The sequence below is a fragment of the Vulpes vulpes genome, chromosome 5 (assembly GCF_048418805.1).
Source record: "Vulpes vulpes isolate BD-2025 chromosome 5, VulVul3, whole genome shotgun sequence".
Taxonomy (NCBI): Eukaryota; Metazoa; Chordata; class Mammalia; order Carnivora; family Canidae; genus Vulpes; species Vulpes vulpes.
Window position 1 is genome coordinate 104,813,211 of NC_132784.1, and position 18,956 is coordinate 104,832,166.

An 18,956-nucleotide genomic window follows, 5' to 3' on the forward strand; every position below is an offset into this window, starting at 1 on the left:
CCAATAAAGGGAACCTATTGGAGTCATGCATGGAACCTCAGAGCAGAAATTTCTTCCTCAACTTGTACGCCAGGCTCTTTTACTGTGATCACTATTTCTCCTGCCTAAATCCACTCTCAGGCTGGGTGTGTTGGGTGCTATGTGACGTGGCTGATACCTGGGCATGGCCACCTGAAGCTGAAGCTACAAAGCTCGGGGACTGTTCTTGAAGAGTTGAGTTGGTTAGAACTTTGAGTCACTTCCAATATCATCACAGGAAGCCAAAGAGCAGCCCTCACACGGTGGAAGTGTGCAGCAGGTGGTAGAAAAAGGACCTCCCTGTTCCCAGCCCCATGACTAGACAATCGCTATCAGAAACACCAGTCGGTGCGCAAATTACAAAGTAAATCCACACCCCCCCCCTTGGAAAGTTGTGATGTCATTTCCTAACTATGGATCCTGTTAACTCTTACTCACAAGTCTCATATACAAAGAAAATGCTATCTTGAGCTTTCTGTGATCTGTGCAACATAAACCAGCTGTTCAAAGAGGACGCCTGTTCCACGGATGGTTTGGGAACTTTCTGTAGTTCTAGGGGCCTGGTTCTGATCACTGAGCTGTTTTTAGCCTCCCGGTATCTATGCAGCTTTAATTACAGAGATACATTAATAGAGCCATTTGAATTAAAAGAAAAATCTAAATGTGAAGTGTCATTTAAAAATGCAACGTTAATGTTTCCAAGTATTCAGGGTTCAGGGACTCTGGGGGAAGGAAAGTGTTTTATATAAAGAGATTTTTGGGGGGACTTAATACAAGGACAATACAGATAACGCAGAACAGCTACCTCTAGTTGTTGTCAGTGTGGGGTATGTAACAGCTTATGAAGAGATTTCAACTATTCTCAAGCATGTTTAATCAGCTTAGTGAAATCTTGTTTTTAATTCATTTTTTCAAGGTTTCTAAAAAAAAAATATTGGTCTTAATACCATAATCAACATACTATATTTGCTCGCTCTAGTTTTGAACTCGTGTTCTCTTCTCAAGGGGAACGAGTTTCTTGCATTGTCTCTGTTAAACTAACTTGACTTGATTCCAAGATGGAATCCCTTACGTTAAACCCCATATCAATAAACCAAACCTTACCTGCCTTTCTATGCTTGGCTTTCCCAAAAAAGGAAAGCTTAGGTCAACCAATCAGTGCTTGCCTGCACAAGTTACCTGACAAGGCTCTTTGCTTCATACAAAAAAAGTAAATCTACAGTAAGAACCTATTTGCTTTTGCCCAGAATAACTTCCTTGTTCCTGCTCACTTTGCTCTATAAAACCCTCTCAAACTGTACAACTCTTCGGAGCTTCATTCTGTCTGCTGCCCAAGTGGGTGCCGCCCGATTCATGAACCACTTCATAAAGCGAATAAGATTTTTAAATTCCACTCGGTTGAAGTTTGTTCTTTAACATCTCTATCAAGAAACCATAAGTAGGAATTACATATGGCAGCAAAATGAAATACTATATTAAACTACACAGACTTATGACAAAGCATCTAAAAGCTGCAAAATCAAGGATAATCCGGTTGGTGGGAAGTTACTTAAGTTTGTTTTTACGGATATTATTCAATTTAAAAAGCAAATAATTATGTACTTGGAGAGCATGAAAAGAAGGCATAAGAGGAATGCCAGAAGCATCTGTGTTTTGGTAAATATTTAAAATAGAATCCCTACTATGTTCTTTTGGGTCCCACATATAAAAGACCATACAAGAATTCCCCTTATAGTTAACCTGCTAATAAAATACAAGTCTTTCCTAAAAAAAGAAAGAAAGAAAGAAAGAAAGAAAGAAAGAAAGAAAGAAAGAAGAAAGAAAGAAAAAAAAAGAATACAAGTCTTTCCTGATATAATGGGAAGCTTTCTTTAGTGAGATCATGCGAGAATATGATGCATCAATGATCTATTCTTACCCCGTCTGCCAGTGAGCTCAGAGTTCAGTGTTAGAATCAACCAGTAGTTAGTTCACAGAGATTGCCAGATAGAATTTCCCCTCCTCCCCTCTGCTCTTGATTACTGAGCCTCTGTTGTCTCTCTTGTGGCTGCAGCACACCATTTCTGAAGTAATCTTTACGATGACCCTATGATTGCTTCTGTTGTAGCCCCATTTTTCAGATGAGGGACATGAGACGAGGACAGGTCCAATAGATTGGCCAAAGTCACCTAGGTCTCAAGTGGAGGAGCTAATATTAAAGCAGGCACCTGTCTCCAAGCCTATGCTCTTCAGCCCTGTGTAATTCAGCTGAGCAATGCACCCAAATGCTCATCATTCTGATGCCTGAGGGATGGGATAATAGCTCTTATCTCTGTGTTTTTTTTCTACCTTATAATATTCATGTAGTAAACATGTATTACTTTCACACTGACAAATAATGCTAACTCGAAAGGCAGAATCATTAAACAGCACCAAAAACGTAGGGCTAATGAGCACGTATTTTGCAGAGTTTGGTAAGGATTAGATGTAACGCGCAAGACCCTCACTCTGTAAGGTAACATAACAGTTGTGCTAGGGTTGTTGTCCAGTGTAGGCCCTTGAATTTTTTTTTTTTTCTGACTTTCTGAGGAGCCATGAGGTGCAGAGGACGAGGTCTGAAAGGAAAGTGTGTGCAGCTTACTTAGGCAGTTGGCCAAAATGGCGGGTTGGCCAGCCCTGTAGCAATGACATGAGAGGAGAGTGGATCTAGGATGTTTGGGGATAGGGTCCAGTCTTTTTAAGTCCCTTGTGTTGAGCCATTGGTCTAGTTCCCTTTTGTCTGGTGCCTGTCATCTGAAAAGGATCTTATTCTGAAAACCTTTTATTGATTAAAATTAGCCCCTGTCTCTTCTCACCAAAAGTGGTTTCTGACTCTCTCCCTTGTCTTCTCCCCGAAGCTTCCCCCCACCCAAAGCCCCCCGACCAGGCAAGACAGGAATGAATACAGTCTGTGGAACCATGGCAGCCAAGGTGACCTTGTCTGTACGTTGCACAGGCCCTTCCTTGCCACGGAAATGGGATCTCAAACCAGACCCGGTAAAAGCCAGTTGAGGAGCTTCACAAAATCAGAGCAGGGTGTTCAGCTTCATACATAGTTTTGAGATGACTCACTACCAAATGCTTCCTAAAAGAGACTCATTAAGTTACGGTAACATTTTAGAATGGTATTTATAGAGCCAATAGAAAATAGGAGGGGCAAGTTATTTGGACATTGCCTCTTTCTGTGCACTACCACCCCAGCTATTTGTCTCTTTCTCAGTTTTCCAATCGTCTTTGTCCCCTGACCAAAGGCAGAGCCTGCAAGAGACTGCCTTCTGATGCCCAGGTCGGGGGTGGGGGGCTCTGCAATTGACAGCCTCTCCATGACTCAAGTGTCCCCATTGTGTCTGCCCCATCAAGCCCTCACCCCAGCCCCTAAAGCTGGACCCTCCAATCTACTAACGTTCCTTCCAACAGTTCTGTTCTCTGTTTATTAACAATTCAGATGTACTGTCCTGAAATGAGTGGAAATGCCAGAGGTTATTTGTTCTGGTTTCCTTCCACTGTGTATGCTCCGTTTCCGTGGCTGTCTGTTGGTTACCTAGGATATGGACAGGGGAGGCAATGGATTGGCTGGGAGCTTGGATGGAGTCCCTGGGAGGCTGTGGAGCAGGGCTTAGTGGTCAGTAGGATGCCCTAATTGAGTGCCTGATTAACCACTCAATGACCCCTGCGGGCTGAGCCCACAGTGTCTTCTCCAGGGTTCCAGGAGTTCTGCATGCATAACCCTATTTTGACCCCCCCCCCAACTGGTTGTATACATTTATTTATCTGCCTACTACTAGACTATGGAATCCTCTAAAGCTAGGATCATATATTATTCTGTGTTGTACCCAGTACAGTTCAAATCACACAAAAGATGCTTAATATATATATATATATATATATATATATATATATATATATATATATATATGTAGGTCCAATATATGCTTAAATGACCACTTGTTTGGTTTCTTTGCAATAAACTTTGAAATAAACTCGACATTTTATATTCCATTAATGGTTTTGTTGAAAAATAAAAATGACATTTATCAATCACTTATTGTGTCAGGACGTTTTAGATATATTAAGTCCTTCAACCTTCACAGCAAGCCTAGGATAATGTAGATATTATCATCTATAATTCAGTGTGATATTGCTGAATTCAGGGACAGTAAGTAATTTTGCCTGAAATCTCTCTCTTAGTAAGTAGTGAAACCAGAATTTGGGCTTTAGGGTGTCTTACTGTTTGCACGGCTTCATAATGCTCCAAACTGGGTTGCTAACCATATGTATGCTTTAACTGTGTAAGTTAAACTGGGAAAATGTGCTTTTATGGAAGAGTCACTCAAAGAGTTGATATTGAACATAATTTCTTAAAATAAATTTTTTAAAAACTTTTTACTATGGAAAATTTCAAACATCACAAAAGCAGCACGAATAGTCCAATAAGCCCTCACATACCAGGGTTTTCTCTACATTGAGCCCTAAGTGTCTTCTCTCCATTTCCACTCACTTTCTTTTTCCCCCTCACTGGACTATTTTGAAACAAATCCCAGATACTGACTGTATCAGTTGAGTAAGATTATAAAAATCATTAGCATAATTATAGTCCTTCCCTTTCCTAGAACCTAAACAAAACTCAGAGAATTTGGGTAAAGCCAACTAGAAAAGTTGATTCCATCCAGGTGCCAGAACCAATCATACAGCTGCTATTCTTTCTCGAAGAATCAAGCAAACAGTTCCCATTATCCTCAGATCCCATTAGTACTTCAGGGGATAACATGTGTCCTAAATTAATGGAAAACAAAAGATCCATTAGAGCATACTCTGTATTTTAGGTCGATTCACAGTTTGGGAATAAACATGTGATTCCTCATGTTCCCTATGAAACCCCCAAAGAGTGCAAAGGAGTTAAACTTTCAAGTGCTATTATTTTTTTTTTCCATCATGGATTTTAAATGCCATATCATGTAAGGGAGCTCTTTCCATTCTTTTCAATGGTCCTTCTGTCCATTTCTCAGAGACTGGTTGTTGGTAGAAACAGTAGGAAGGATAACATCCACTGCGTTTTCCCATTACACCCTCAAGCATGCAAGACTGGTTTGTAGGAATAACTGACATTTAAATGCTGATAGAAAAACTCACAGCCATCCCAGCGTTTTTAAGTAAAGTTTTGGGAGGAAGCCTTAGCAGAAACGGTCTTTTGTCATGGGACACAACAGTCCAATATTTCTACTCTTCATCATGGTTTGGGTTATGATCAAAACTAGAGATTGTGGCAGTGGGATTTTATGAAGAGGTCTGGGCTGTGTGTGTGTGTGTGTGTGTGTGTGTGTGTGTGTGTGTTTGCATGTGTGCACACAGTGCGCCACGCCAAGGGGAGAGCGGTCTATGAAGTGAAAGGAGGGGCATGTCTACTAGGATGAGAACCATTTTGGTATCTCTAGCTTTATACACTTTGGAATCTCAGGTCTAAAAATAACCCCCGTTTGGAACCCGTGTTGTTTATCTGTATCCTGGGTTTTCCCATTCTTAAAAATACCCTGACATGCATATAAAGACTGCGTTCCAAAGGTTAATGCTCCTTAATCCTGAAGGGAGTGGTGAGTAAATTCCTTATATATCAATCTAAGAATAGGTCTTGGAGCTATTCTAGTGTATGTCATAATATGAGTGGTTTCTTCTTTTTTTAAAGGAAGCAAATAGTAATGGATGCAGAAGGAGAGGTTTAAAAGGAAGAGATGAATTTATTTAGACCAAATAAAAATGATCCCTCACGCTTGTCTAGAGCTTAAAGGAGTCACTGCATAGAAGTGATTTTATCTGAGAGTGGAGAGGAAAAAAGAAATTGTACATGGACACTTCCCTCACCCTGGCATTTCCCATTGAAGCCCAGAAACTCTGGAAATAGGAGAAAGTGAGATTTTTTTTTTTTTTGATTAAACAAAGGCTGCTTTGCTTTCCACTCTGGTTTTTTGTTGTTGTTGTTCTTGTTGTGTGTTTTTTTTTTTTTTTTGACCTGAGAGTTTGATTGTTCCCTCTGCATGCAGGGATAACAGGTCTGCAGTGTCTCACTTGCCCTCTCCACACAGAATCCTGTGGATCTTTCTGTTTCTCACAGAATGTCTGGCACCAGACTTTCTGAATCAGCCTTGTTTCTGCCCTGCTGCTCCCGAGGTGCTAGCGTCCAGGCAAAGAGTAAAAGAAAGCGAATGGAGGCAGGACTTAAGGAGGCTGGTGGAGGCTCCAGATGGAACCTGGGGGCCTCCCTCCTCTGATGGCCTCTCTTCCTCCCCCTTCAGCCTCCTGGCCACCACCTTCCCTGCAAATGGATCACCTCTGATCTACACCCCAAAGTATTTCCTCACAGTATCCAGTTTTGGGGGAGTTAAAGACGAGCAAAATTCTGAAATGGTGTGCCTCTGCACAAGCTGGGAAGGTCAACTAGGTTTTTGTTTGTTTGTTTGTTTGAAGGACAGATCCTGCATGACCCACGGTGCCTTCTCACTTCCTGCTGGAGTTATTGCAAAAGGAATCCGGGAGACAATGAGGCTGCTGAACACTTTCTGGAATCGGGGCATGCCCGCTATGGTATCAGGGGCCCCTTTGCTCGGGGGCCTTTCCTGGGTTCCCCTCCAGGGTCACCAGCATGGGTCACACTTTCTTCCCCCAAGCTGGCTTGTTCCATCAGGCCTTTCAGGGAAACCAGCTGCTGCCGGTGGTTGAGACTTCTGCTCATATGTAGCCCTGGTGGAAAGAAAGCACTCTGGAAAGGGATTATATAATGGATTGTAATGACACTGCTTATGGTGGTTGTTATTTTGAAATGTGTCCTGGAGTAATAATATATTTCAGCACTCAGTTTAGATTTCACATTCTCAAGCAAAATCATGTGTAGTAAGGAGGGAGCTCTCTGCCCCTAAAAGCTCTTGTTCTGATGTCATGCCTACAATCCTATCTCTTCCTATAGGTTATTTAAATGTCTCCTGAGATAATCAGTTGCATGTAGCCAAACCCTTTTTTTTTATTTGAGTTTTTTTTTTTAAAGATGAGTCATATATCCCCCCAAAAAAGCACCAATTCAGAATAAAGGCAGGAGCATTCTAGACATTTTCGAGACACCAGTCAAACGTCAAAAAGGAAATTTCATAACTATCATTATGTATTATGGTACATCCAGTCCCAGGCCCACATCTCTTAGATAACCCCCCTCACTATCCCTACCTCCCTGATGTTATCTGTTCACGGTTTTGTGCTGCTGGCTCTCATTCTGGATTTGTATGGGTAACCTCTCCTCTAGGCACTGATCACCACCCACCTCTAAGGGTCAGTTGAATAATGCACTAAGGTGAGTGGTCATGGTTCTCAACAGAGGTGACTTTGCACTTGAGGGGATATTTGACAATGCAGTTTTGGTCATCACTCTTGGTGGGAGGATGCTACTGGCCAGTTGGACAGAGGCCGGGGTGCTGCTCTACACCCTACAATGCATGGCAAAGGTCCCCCACACAATGTCAATAGTGCCTAGGCAGAGAAACCCTGCCTTAACCTGTGATTGATTTATAGTTTTCCTCTTAAATTCCACTTTTTCTGTGAAGCTTCCTCTGAATGACCCTGTTTTCTCCCTTCTTTGAACTCCACTCTACATTTGGCACTAAGCCATGTACTGCATCACATTGTTCTTTAGAATTTGTGTGTGGACAGCTCATCTCCCTAATTGGATGTGAGGTTTCCTGACAGCAGGGCTCATCTCCTCTTCCTTTGTGTGTTTAACTGTACTCGACCCAGTGCTCTGCACTTAGCGTTTCCTCAATACATTCCAGATAAGTGAACATATCTTCAGTGGACGATTGAATTCTGAAGTCTGAAGTTGATATACTGGGATGATGGCAAGGATTCTCCAAGAAACTTAGAAATAGGGTAAAACAATAATAATAAAAAGTTACTCTTAGAGATCTAGAGAAATTAAATAAGCATATAATGGAAGTGAACAGCATACTCTCTGGTGGCCACAGAAATAGCCATTTGATAATTGGTTCATAATAATCTTAACATGCAGCACAGATAAAAAAGAATAATAGAATTAATGATTTATGTTAAGTCTTAGTTGGAGGATTGAAATGACTGAATTTGGGAGACACAGATATCTGTCTAGTGTTTCCTGTGAGGTGATGGGAGTTTCATTAAACCTTATCTTTGCTTAGATGACATGATCCTCAAGACATTCTCCACCCATTTGCTTCAGCTCCACGCCAACCAAGCAACATTCAGATTAATAACCCAGCCTCCTAGCTGCTCAGGACATGGAAAGGGGTGTCTTAGATGGAAGGGGCAAGCATTCAGGACACTGGACATAAATATCACCCATAATAAATTAGTAAATTGACCTTTGGTTTACAGATTAATCTGTGAAGTGAGTGTGTGAGTCTCTCCCCAAGATCCTGACTCCATCTGGGATTATTGATAAGGGCCAGTTTTTGACTGAATAGACAAGGGGCCAGACTCTGGTCTGTGACTCATTCACCAAAGCAGTGCCATGTTGGAAACTGTTTGACCAATAGCTATCTTGCTTTCTCCCTGTGACATCCCTATTTTGCCTCAAGCCTTTCTTTCTAGCTCCAACATATCTTAACATGGTATAATTTTAAGTCCCATTCCCGATTCTGGAATTACCACTCCCCCCCCCCCCAAAGCCCCTTAAAAATTCCATTTATACTTTATTTAGAAATATTCTGATTGAAAAAAATAAAACAAAAAAAAACCCACATGCGGCTTCTTTTTAATAAAGGAAACTAAGTGGGAAGGTCAAATTGCTCTTAGAACTTTTTATAGGCCTGGCAGCCCTGGAAACATTTCATCATTAAAGAACGTGTGACAAGTCACTGGGACCATTTACTGAGGGTTTCTCAGGGACAGACCAAGAATAGCAAAAAGGATCTTTTCTAAAAGACTCCATGATTTGACTCGGTTTTCCTGAGAACAGCTAGGACTAATTAGAAATAACTTGCAGCTTGTATTCGTTACATTTGAGTATTTGTTAACAAGCTCTTGTGTGCAAAACAAAGATTGATTTCAACTTGATTCATCCCTCCAGTCCTCTTTCCATGCTTGCCTCCATCTTTTCACCGAAATGCAAGCATTTCTTGTTTAATGACATTAATTAACAGAGGAAGTTGGGCTGAAAATATCTTGAATGCTCCACCTAATTATAATCCCAGTCATGAATGCTGGAGAAAATGTGGCGTCTTAATAAAAAGAAAACAGTCTAGAACAATATTATGCAGTTTATAAATTCCACTGAACCACTGTACAAATAAACAATGCTACTGAATCACACAACAAATCATCTCACAATTAGGCCACACAAGACCAGCTGCTCTACAAAGGAGCCCGTGAGCCAAAGAGGAAAACTTTGAAGATAAATATTGCCATATGTGAAGAGAAAAAGAAAAAAATCCCAACAAACCTTAATTGCACGGAGCATCGTTTTCCAATGCTATTTGCCGTGGGAATAAAGGATTTCTTGTTGTGACCCATGACTGTTGTAAGCATCTTCTTTGGTATGGGGTGTAGAGTTTCAGATCAGATTGGTGGCAACATGGGCCTGGCTGCACGTGAGGGCTGTTTCCTCACCTTGCTGGCATTTCTTACCATTCCACATACAAAATCAATTCTCCATGAATCTATGTGGGGTGTCCACTCTATACTTCAGCTGAAGAAAACTGTTAAATGCAGGCTATCCTCCCCGAGCTCTGAGTTGGTGGATATCCCCAGGGCATAGACTCATTTCAGCATTTGTTAGAGTTCAGCATGAGGCTCCCTAAATTTGATGATCCATTCTCAAGCCAAGCATTAATGCTCTTTGGCTTAGCTGCAATTCTTAGATTATCCTTGCATTTGACAGTAACTACAGTTCTTGGATTACCCTTGTCACCACTTACCACCTCCCTTTTTCTAAAGACTTGACAGTGACTGCATTTTCAGCCTCATTTCTCATTTATGTCAAATAGTAGCCAGCATGGGACAATCGCACCAGGAAAAACGAGACAGATTCCCAGGGTGCCAACATTCACAGTCCTCAGCCACCCATGGTGAAGCCCAGAGAGTAAAAGTTGCCCAAAGACTAAAAGGAAAATTCTTGTTCAAATGTCTAGGGGTGTTTCATCCTGCTTTTAATTGTAATCGTTGGAAATGTAGTACTTGAAGAGCTCATGGGAAGAAAAATCACTCTATCTTATTATTATTTTGTAAGGTGTTGATAAACTAATATCTCTTTATTCATAGCTGCACCATCTCTCTTTCAGCTTGTGCAGAGTCCTCCTTTTGGGCCGTGATGGGTGAAGTAGTAATACTGACATCAAAACTGCACTTTTACCATATCATGTTTGCACTCTCTTTCTCAAGAAAAGATTCTTCCCCCTCATGAATCACAAAGGAAGCGCTTCTCTTTATCTTCTCCCTCTTTGTGGAATCAGGAATCAAATCTGCCTGAATCTAATTAGAACCTCCCAAAGGGACAGCCAAGCTTATGAGTTGGTTATAGTTTATAGTATTTGTCAAAATGCGATGCAGAATGTTTCAAGCTTGATGGCAGAATAATGTTAACATTTTTGAGCATTTATCATAGTTTGTATAATGTTTTATTTTAGAAAACTTGAGAAGAAAATTAAAGAGTTTAGAGGAGGCTTAATACTCTTGTTTTTGGCACTGAGAGTACATCATTGACAGCACCAACAAAACACTGGAAGCCTCTACTTACTTCAAAAGATATCTAGAACTTAAATTATATAGGGATGCCTGGGTGGCTCAGTCAAGTGAACATCTGACTCTTGATTTAGGCTCATATCATGATCTCAGGGTCGTGGGATCTAGCCCCATATGGGGTTCCATGCTCAGCACAGAGTCTGCTTGAGATTTTTTTCCTTTGCCTGTCCCCCTGAAAAAATAAATAAATCCTAAAAGAAAATATAAAAAAAGAACGTAAATTATATATAATTTGGGAGATCTTTTTTCCTGTATACTTACTGCTTACAGGTAGGTCATTATGTCTGAGAGTGTAAGTCAAGCATCCTCCAGTTTCATCCCCCAGGGATTGCTTGAGTTATAGTTTTTCTGTTAAATCTGCTTTGTATTTGAAATCACCAGTGTTAACACAAATAATGTCTGTAGTGTTGTTGAAAAGAATGATGGTTACCTGATGCCTCCTTCTTCACCAAATATCATGGCTCCTGTTTGTTATGAATTCCAACAGCATATGACGAAATAGTTAAGGTCATGGAGACACATGTACTTGGGTCACAAAGTTGCATGTGCAGAGAAGTGCTCCATTACTAAATGGAAGTGTTATAAATGAGATCAGGTTAGAGAGGTTCCTGAAGGCAAAAGTAAGTTGCGTGTGCAAAAGCAGAGATGCTCATGGAACATCCTCCTGATATAATGCTTATTTCATCTCGACACAGGCGTATGGCCTCATGGGGGTTCCCTATTATCAGCTGACTGAGGAAAGAATCATCTATGTCTGGTTTATGGATAGTTCTGGATGACATGCTGGCACTACCCCACAGAAAATTGTTATAGCCCTATAGCTCCACTCTGAGGTGGTCCTAAAAAAAAAAAAAAGTCTATCGGTGTGCAAAACTTTAAGCAGCATAATTAGACATTGTTCATTTTGCTTAGAAGAAGGGAATGAGAGATGTAGATGTACAATGATTCATGGGCCGTGGCTATTGGTTTTTCCTAGATGGCCAGGGGATTGGAAGAGGTTCAGCTGGAAAATTAGTGACAAAAAAAGTCTGGGGAAGAAGTTTGTGGATGGATCTCTCTCTGAATATGCATCCAAGAGCAGACTACAGAGGAGGAACTTAAAGATCAGATATATAAGATGACCTCTCTTATTGACAGCAGTCAGTTTCTCTCCCCAGTTGTCCCTGTCCTTGCCCAATGGGTTCTTTGAACAAAACGGATGTAGAAGCAGGAGTGGAGGTTATGCAGGCACACAGCAACTTAGTCTTATTCTCACTAAGGCTGGTTCAGTTTCAGCCACTGCTGAAGAGCCGTCCTGCCAACAGCAGAGAACAGTACTGAGCCCTTAACATGGCACCACTCCCTGAGGGGTTTAACCAGACATCTGGTGGCAAGTTGATTGCACTGGGTCATTTCCTTCGTGTCAAAAGACAGCACCAGCATTTTGTTCTCATTGGAACAGACATTTTCTCTAGATGTAGATTTCGCCTTACCTTCCTGTAGTTCTTCTGCTAACACTACCCTCTATGGACTTACAGAAGGCCATGATCACCATACAACACTGCTTTTGACAAAGGACTTCATCCTACAAGAAATTAAATGCGGCAGTGATCTTACTGGGTTCCCCATCACTCTGAAGCATTTGGCCTGATAGAATGGCAGCATGGCTTTTTGAAGACTTGGTACAGTGCCACCTGGATGTAAATAGCATGGGTGACTGAAGTCATAGCCTCCAAGATGCTTTATCTGCTCTAAACTAAAGTGCTCTAAAGTGAGCAACGGATGGTCCTCTTTCTCTCATAGATAGGATTTATCTATCTTATAGATAAAGGTAGAAATGTTGAATGGTTTCTCTTTTTCTCAGCCCTAGGGGTAAGCTAGTGAAATTTTTCTCCACATCCATGGTCTGTTGGTCTAGAGGTCTAAGTACCCAAAACAGTGGAAACAGCAATGGTTTCATTAAGCCAGAAACTGAGGACCTGGAGAGGTTTGCGTGCAGTACTGTGGTGGAGGGTACAATTCTTCTGCAGGTTAATCGCATCATTGGAGTTGGGAGAATTGGAGGCAGTGAGAGGCTCACATTGTTTCCAGTTTATCTTTATAGATTCCAGCTTATCTTCACCGATTTAGTTTGTCCTTACTTTCCCCCACTTTGTGTTCATCTTTCCTTTCCTGAAACCCTGTCCTCCTGACTCTAGGCCCAACAACACATAAACTGTGTAGCCAGTTCCTATGATTGTGTAAAATCAAATATATATTGTTGCTGGTGATTCTGCTTCTTGGGTTGAACTCTAACTAACTGGTTAATTTGGAATCAAATATCTGCCTCTAGCTATAAATGTGATCTTAGGCAAAGCTCTATGCAGGATTTCTCATCTATAAAATGGAGATAATATTAACTATCATTTAGATTGTTGTGAGGATATTATGAGCTAAGAGCTGAGCACTCTGCAAGACATAGGAAGCACTTAGTAAATGGTCACTCTTACTCACAAAACTTGACCTTAACTCCAGATGATTTTGCACAGTATCAGGGAGTTTGGAGGCTGGGAAAGATTTTGAGATGTCTTCTGAACCAGTAGCTTGTCTTAAAAAGATCAAACTTCCCAATCATTTAGGGTAGAAAACTTACCCTTGTTAGTTTAATGTCGCTGTACCCACTGTTATTTATAAGCTACATCCTGGAGAGAATTCCTTCAATGTCTGTTATTGCTGAGAGAGGGGCTTTAAAATGAAATATTAGAATTTACAATCCAAATGAATGCTATTCTTCAAAGTAATCTTTCTGGGTCTATTTTTTCTTTTTCTTCTGTAAATGAGAGAAGTTGGAAAAATTTATCTTCAAAGTCCTTTCTAATTCTAGAACGTTATAAAGATTAGTCAACTGGGAGGCTATTTATCCTGCAGAGATTTCTTTGATTTGGGGGAGCAGGGGTAGGTATATCTGCTGGGACATTATCTTCACAATTGGTTCTTTGAGATTAATCCAGAGAGAAAGTCTCATTACATTAGAGCTAACCCTTGTTTGTGACTCAAACTAAGCTTGTGTTATGAAACTTGGCATCAAAGCACTTGAGGCTCTTTCCAAAGTCAAATAATTGTCCAAAGATGTACTGCCATTCAAGATATTGATAGTTCAAAAATAGGATTACAAGAATATTTGGGGTAGTATCAAGACCATCTTAGAATATTATTAGCTTTAGACTATTTACCTTGACAAAGCAAAGATTTCCTCTACATGCCTCGCATTGGAGTGTGTGAGGAGTTAGGAAGTTTAGGGTTAAATCTTGGTCCCAGTATTTCCTAGCTCTTCTTTCGGGAAGGCATTTTATTTGTGGAAGTTTTAGGAGCTTCATTTTTGATACGGCAATGATGTACCTGTCTAGACTTCTCATAGAATTATTGTGAAGGACAAATAAGATGGTAGGTGTGAGAACCCCTGCTCACTTGAAAGCACCCAAGACTATAAAGCAGAGGTTGGTAAATCATGGCCTCTAGATCAAGTTTAGCCTATTACCTGTTTTTGCATAGCCAGTAAGCCAGGAATGACACAGATGAACATTCGCCCCACTTTGCTGATAAGGCACATCAACTTTGAACCCCAACTATGAAAAATGTTATCAACCCCCCAATAATTTCTTTCTTATTAATAGATCTACATTACAAAAATGTGTGCTCAATTGTATTATTATATTTTGAATTTTATTAATAAAAATTTTGTGAAAATTTGTCTTCTGTTCATAAATACCTACACAATATCCTTTATTTTGCCTCCACAAAGCCTAAAATATTTACTATCCAAGTTTCCAGAAAAAGCTTGTTGATCCCTGCTATAGAGTATCATGCGAAGGACTTTGTATTATTAATAATAAGCAGAGTTATTGCTCATAAGCAAAGGTTGCCGTAAACTATTCATTTGCTTTTCTTCCTAGTTATTCTACACTTCTTTGTTTACAGTTTAATTTGCACAACACACTTCCTAACAAATAGCAAAGAGAGATATCAGTTACCTATTATAATCTTAATTTTAATCTTAATTTTAAAATCAAAACTGCAAAATTGCAAACTTCCAAATTCGTGAAAATGTGAAGAAGAGAAAAAGAAAATTAAATAATAAAAAAGAGCCTGAAGAACCAAACCAAGAGTGGAGATGCTGGCTTGCTTATGTTCTCTAAAGCCCTGGCTCCTGGTGATGGGTGGACTCAGGAGGACCCGCAGAGGAAGAGATGGGTGTTGAGAAAATGCACCAGGTAGCCTAGTGCAGGGCGGCAGGTATGAAAGCAGGAGGCTCCTCACCTGCCTCAGATGGAAAGCCTGGCGGTTATAGTGATGACCATAATAACATCCTTACGGGTAGGAAAATCTTAAAAATGAATCAAAGTTAGTTTTGTAAGAGAATGATTTCAGATGTAGAAGTCTTTATTAGAAATATAAAAATACCAAAGTCATCTTCACAGGCCACGGTTTTCCTTGTGTGTTTTCATGACACACATCAGTATCTCCATTCCAGAAAAAAAAAAAAAAAAAAAAGAATAGGGAGAGGAGGGAAGGGCGAACGATTTTCCAACATATGCCACCCGTTCTTATTGTTTCAAGTGCTCCTCTCACATAATGCCAGGGGTGCCTTTGTTAGACGTCAATTAGGCAACTTTGATTCTCAAGGTATGAGCCAGAATTGCAAAGGTGGTGTTTCTCTCCTGTGAGGGGAAGTCAGGGGACATGAAAGAGAGAATAACCTTTACCTCATAATTTTCCTTCCCCTCCTCTCTGTGAAAGCCACATTCGTCTCTCAGTGAAGGTACTTGGAGAAACTTGCTAAAATTTTCCCTCATGCTTGAAATTTACTTACCCTGGGTAACAGGAAATGTGGAGTCTTGTGATGTAGATTGTTATACCAGATGGTAATCTTAGCACATGCTATTTATGTAGATCAGCCGTGTGTGTGAGTCATCCTTTTGGGGCTGACCTCAGCCACTGGGAAATTGGGTTCCATACCACTGTTGTTAATAAATAATAATAATAATAATAATAATAATAATAACAGTACTGATTATGCATCATTTGGACATGACATTCAATACAGACATATTATCTTTTTCTAAATAGGACCTTGTTACCTACCACCTGGCCGTCTTGCTAGATTGTTGTTTCTTACTGGCAAGGGCTAGCACACCACTTAACTCCCTTAAATTAGGTGATTAAAATATCTGCCACTTACATTGTCCTGTGCACCGACTGGCCTGACCACATCACTCTTCCTTTCCAGCGAGTTTCTATTCTTGCTCAGAGTGTCCCTGTCCAGGCTCTGTGATTGCCCATATCCATTTAAGGCAGAAGATGAACTTGGGTAGAGGGCTCCCCTGTCCCCTTTAACCTTAACTACCTACTTTAGCCAGGGAAAATATTTTCATATTTATTATAATTTTGAGGATCTGGCGGTTTCAAGTCAGCCGGGCAGTAAAGGCTGCGGGGAGACGAGACTCTTCAAGGTCGGGAAGTATGTTCTCTTGACTTTCGAGCCTCAGGCCATTCAGCCTTTCTGCCTTTACTTCTCTGCTACCTTCATTCCCTCCTGCCTCCTTTTCTGGCACTTGTCCCCTAAGAGAGCCTAGAATGGTGCTTTGCCCGTAAAGGCTAACATCCTTTTGGCTTTTGAGCTGTGTACAGGCATTTTGCAATGTGGCACTTGGCCGTCCCTAGCTTGCAGGGCTCCCCACTGGCCCCCTGTCCTCTCCGTGACATCGGATGCCACTTCCCTGCATATCCGACTCCCCCTCACATTTCATAGCACCTGGATAAATGTGTCTCTCCTTTCTTTTCTTCCTCTTCCTTCCCAGCTGTTGTTTACTTCTAAATTTGGTCAGATATTGGGCCTAGGGGAAGTGCAAAGCTGAGATTCACACTCTGACATTTCCTTCGCCCAGCTCTTGTTGTTCTTGGGCTCCTTTCTTTATGCCACGTTCTTGCTCAAACTTTCTTCTGGAAGGAGGTGATCAGAAAGGCCCTCCTCCTTCCCTCTTCCTGACTCTTTTTCTCAGGATGCCTTCAGAACCCCATCTGGTAACAGCACTGTTTACACAGGCAACTACCTGGGGTCATCCCACATTTCTGATTATTTCCTGCTTGTCTCTTTGAGAGAGATACCATCATCTCTTTTTTGATTGGTTTCTTTTACTTCAAGAGAAGATTTCTGACCCACTATTGTTAGGATAAGAACTCTAAAACTTAATGGTATTGAGTATACATGCATTGTTTATTTCTTGGCCTCTGATTATGACCAGAGTTCTTCATTTTTTTACTAAATTTGGATCAGAAATCATAGATAGCAAGTTCATAAGGGGCTTTAATCTGCACAGAGCTCTACTGGAGCACCATAATGATTAAGGTACATAAGAGGCAAGTTTCGATAGGAAATGGGAGGCATTGGTTTGCCTCTTTCTGGTGGTGGCAGTTAGAGTGAACTGTGGCTGAAATTTTTAGGTAATCTTTGGGTTTTGTTGTCTGTTTGTTTGAGTTACCTTACTGAGTGAGGCTTAGAGCTATGAGATCTCTAGGATTCTGTGGAGTGAGGTCCTTTATTATCAAGGGCTTTCTAGGCATAGCCTCCCCTAAGGGTCCAAACTGTGTCTTGGCAATTCACCCACCCTCTCTCCTGCTCTCAGGAGCCCCTCATACCTCAGGGGAAACAACTCTTCACAGTCTAGGAAAATCTCAGCCGGGATTCATCTGAGACAGTCTCAGCTTCCAGCTGGGAGGGATAGTCTCCCCTCAGTCAGTACAGACGAGGCTTCAGATCAATGGGATGAGATCCATGTAGGATGAAGCTCCAAGCCTAGTGACTGTAACATCTGACAAGTAGCAGAAGCTCTCCTTGCCTTAGATTCCTCATGTATTACATGGGGATATTATAGCACCCATCTCATAAAGTGGCTGTGAGGATAAAATGAGAGAATCGTGTAAAGTACCTGGCACCAGTAGATGGCAGCTATTTTTATCTATGATCCAGTAGGTAGAACATTTCTGTGCTCTTCCCAGCCTGAAATGGAGATGCCTTTACATCATCCTGCAGGGCTATTCTTAATTACTTTTGTCATTTGACTTCTAAGTGCCCATCATAAGTTTTCTATCAAGCCAAATGCCTGTAAAATAATATGAATAACAATTATGTAAGCAGTCTCTGCAGAGCTCTGGGATCCTGAACTTTGGTCAGAACTTTTAGATTGTCATTGATCAAGGCCACTGAAAAGCTGAGCATTTCCAGTCTAGGATGATCATTAAAACTAGGGGCAGCCCGGGTGGCTCAGCAGTTTAGTGCTGCCTTTGGCCCAGGGCATGACCCTGGAGACCCGGGATCGAGTCCCACGTCCAGCTCCCTACTTGGAGCCTGCTTCTCCCTCTGCCTGTGTCTCTGCCTCTCCCTCTCTCTCTGTTTCTCATGAATAAATAAATAAAATCTTAAAATAAAATAATAAAATAAAATAAACAGTGCCTTGCACTGCCACAAGATGCTTAGTCCTTAAAGTTATATAAGATACCTAGGTAGTAACATACTGCTGGAACATAAGAGGTCAAGACTGGAGTTAGGAAGTATAGGTTTCAGGGTTGGTTTTTCCAGCTCAAAAATCCTAAGATTCATGATGGTGAGCTCCTCGGTTAGGTTATAAACTCAATGAAGTCCTTGTTGATTTCTGGAGGGAGGGAGGGAGGGAGGGAGGGGTTAGAAATTACAGTGATCTGAGATAGAATCAATTCCTATATTGCTTTCTGGGCTTACCTGAAAGTTCCACTCCTTTCTGAAAAGTAACTGGTCTTCCAAAATAATGAGCCTTACTGTAATCTGTCCATGTAGCAAGTATCTGTCTATACTTCACAGATCTCTTGTATGAAGCTCACACTTCATATGAGGGACTAGCGTGCAGTTTTCAAAGTGACATAATCATCATCATCATCATCATCATCTAGCTAAGGAGATAAACAGTTTAACCTTGAAACATGAAGAGCACCAATTATAAAGCAATTTATGAGGATAGACTGTACCCGTTCCTCTCAGTTTTCCTAACACACAGGGTAAATACTTGAGGCTAAATTATTTTGCTCTTTTCTGAAGCTTTTTTTTCCCCCCATTCACTTCTTAAACTGCTAAACATTATAAGGTGCTGTAGGAAATAAGAATTAGGGCAGCCCGGGTGGCT

The 18,956-nt window shown here is 41.0% G+C and overlaps 1 long non-coding RNA gene across 1 annotated transcript; it reads right to left on the bottom strand.

Annotated features, from left to right (window-relative positions):
* Window positions 1-15,229: 15,229 nt before the first annotated feature.
* On the bottom strand, window positions 15,230-17,497 carry LOC140598937 (uncharacterized). Its single transcript, XR_012001460.1, has 3 exons — window positions 17,440-17,497; window positions 15,614-15,761; window positions 15,230-15,461 (listed from the first exon to the last, which is right to left on the bottom strand). It is a non-coding gene; the product is annotated as an uncharacterized lncRNA (long non-coding RNA).
* Between the last annotated feature and the right edge of the window lie 1,459 nt (window positions 17,498-18,956).